The following is a 2,433-nucleotide window of genomic DNA, read 5'->3' on the forward strand; positions in this document are numbered from 1 at the left end:
TTTTATTGGCACAGCTCTAAGTTGTTCAGCTCAGTCTCTTTCAGCAATTCCCGAATTGCAGCCTGTGTGTAATGAAAACTACCAGCAAAATTAAAAGCAATGTGTCCTCTACTCATAATTATTTTTTAAAATAAAATTTCAGAAACTAATTACTGAAATTTTATAAGCTGCATCTGCCTCAAATTCCAGTTAAGCCTAGTAGCCCTGCTCTGTTTTATACATCAACACCCAAATTATTTGTTGCTATTTAAAACGTAACTTTCTACATATTTTTAAGGTTTTACTTGTAATTTTTATTACACTCATACATGTAAAATTCTTAAACGGCTAAGAATAGGTACTACACTTGATCTTAGCCAAAAGGGCAAGAATCACTGCATGCAAAGCTTTTAAGAGCCCAGCATTACTGCCTGGTTTGTGGTGAAAGCAGCTTCTTTATTCCACCCTCAGTCCCTGCGGCTGTCACTGTGTTTCTTGGTGTTTCCCTCCTGTGAGTGAACAACATGCTTGTGTTTCATGTTGTTTATTTTGGGGGCTCATCTATTGATTTCCTTCAATGATGGAGGAGGACTTAACCTTTCTGCTAAGCACATGCATGCACCCACACTCTCTGCACCCTCTTCTCCTCCAGTGTGATAGCCACACTCTGTGATGACCTCCGTATTCCAGGTTGCCATCCTGTGATCACGCAGAGCTTATTCTCAGCTGAGCTGTGTAATTGTAAAATGATTAAATTTTCCTTCATGCACTCCCTGTTTCCTCTGGGGTTGGGAGCTGTTGCATTTTAGTTGTTATTTCCTTAGACTTCTAGGAAGGGACCACTGTTCTAGCCACGCACTTCCTAACAGAAATAAGAAAGACCCTTGCATGATCAGGCACATCGACGGTCCAGCCATGGCGTCCCTGAGGCCCCCACTGCCTCAGCTTCCAAGGCTCTGGCCACATCTCCCTGTGTCTCCCTGCTCCTCACCTTCAGGACTCCCTGAGAGACCCTGTGTGGGAGGAATACTTTGAGACCTGCAATGTCTGGAGACGTTGCCATTCTCTCCTTGACCTTTTCTTTCTGGGACCAGGATTCTAGTCTGCAAGTAACATCTCTCAGAACTGAGGAGGCCTCGCTTCCCGCCCTGCAGACTCCGGTGTTCAGTATGGAGGTCTCAGCCATTCCAGTTCTGTCACGAGAGTGCTGGGGCCTATTGCTCTGGCCCCTGGGCTGCTGGTGAACTCTGCTTGCAGTGTCTGGGCAATGAGGATGTGGATGACACAGATGTTTTTACTCTGTTCTTTCATGCATGCGCTGCTCTCTCAATCTGGGCTCCTGTCTGCAGTTCTGGACCACTTGTTTATTTCTTTGCTGATCTCTCCTGTCTGACCTCTCTGGTCTCTCTTCTCATTAAGTGGGTATTGGAGTTTCTGGGTTCTCTATTTCTTTTGTCATTCCTCCCTAATTCTTCATCTGTGCATCTTTTTATTCTGTTTCTGGGAGATGTAAATGAGTCTAATATTCAACATTTCTATTAAATTATTTATGTGTATTGTACTTTTAATTGAAAGATTCTGTGTGTAGTTTTGTGGTGTCTGTTCTTATTTCACGGCCTCCCTGATTCTCTGTGAATATCATAGGTTTGTCTGCGTCCTACTCCCTCCATCCACCCAGCTTCCTCCAGGTGTCTCTCTGGGTCTGTGTTATGTTAGAGTCTCCCTGGGTCTCTGGCCTACATCCTCCACATAGAACCCCCACCCCACCCAACCCGCTCACATGCAGGAAGTAGCCGCATGTGCTTCCAACGGGAGTGGATGGTGTGTGGGGAGGAGATGCAGCCGGGCTCTTTCCCAGTGAGGTTTCCTCCAGTCGTCTGCATCCCTCTCCTGAAGGCCTTACTGGGCATCCCTGCTGTCCCATGGCCTTCCTGGATTCCACTAACTGCCCAGGCATGTCCTTCAAGACTGGAGCTGGTGCTGGTGGCAGGGCTCTGCAGCTCTCCCATGGTTTCCCAAGGCTGCCTGCATGTTTGCCATTAGTTCCTTTTTGATTATTGCTTTTCATTAGCAGTTCCTTAATTAAACTTTCCTCGATTTACCAAGCTTGAGCGTGTCATGGATTTCCTGCTGGGACCCTGGCTGAGAACAGCTCTTCAGCCAAGTGCCCTTGGCTAGACCAAGGCATTAACAACTGTAGGCAGCATATGGGGGATTGCTTACGAGTGGCCCTCACCTCACAGCAGTGGAAATGGCCCAGTTCTTCCACTGGGAACCCCTAAATCCAAAGACTGCATTTTTAGATTTTCCCTCCACAGCCAAGAGAGGGGTCCTTTAATTCTTTGACCTCCTGCCTGGGGGTATGAGTCTGGCCTTTGACATTCTGGGAGCTTGGGAGGTGGGTGAGGTAGCCCACTCTCCACAGGGGGGCTCCACTCACCCCTCTCAGCACGG

At 47.3% G+C, this 2,433-nt stretch overlaps 1 pseudogene; it reads right to left on the minus strand.

Annotated features, from left to right (window-relative positions):
• Window positions 1–273: 273 nt before the first annotated feature.
• On the minus strand, window positions 274–376 carry LOC112630918 (annotated as a pseudogene).
• Window positions 377–2,433: the final 2,057 nt, after the last annotated feature.

This window comes from Theropithecus gelada, chromosome 8, assembly GCF_003255815.1.
Source record: "Theropithecus gelada isolate Dixy chromosome 8, Tgel_1.0, whole genome shotgun sequence".
Classification (NCBI taxonomy): domain Eukaryota; kingdom Metazoa; phylum Chordata; class Mammalia; order Primates; family Cercopithecidae; genus Theropithecus; species Theropithecus gelada.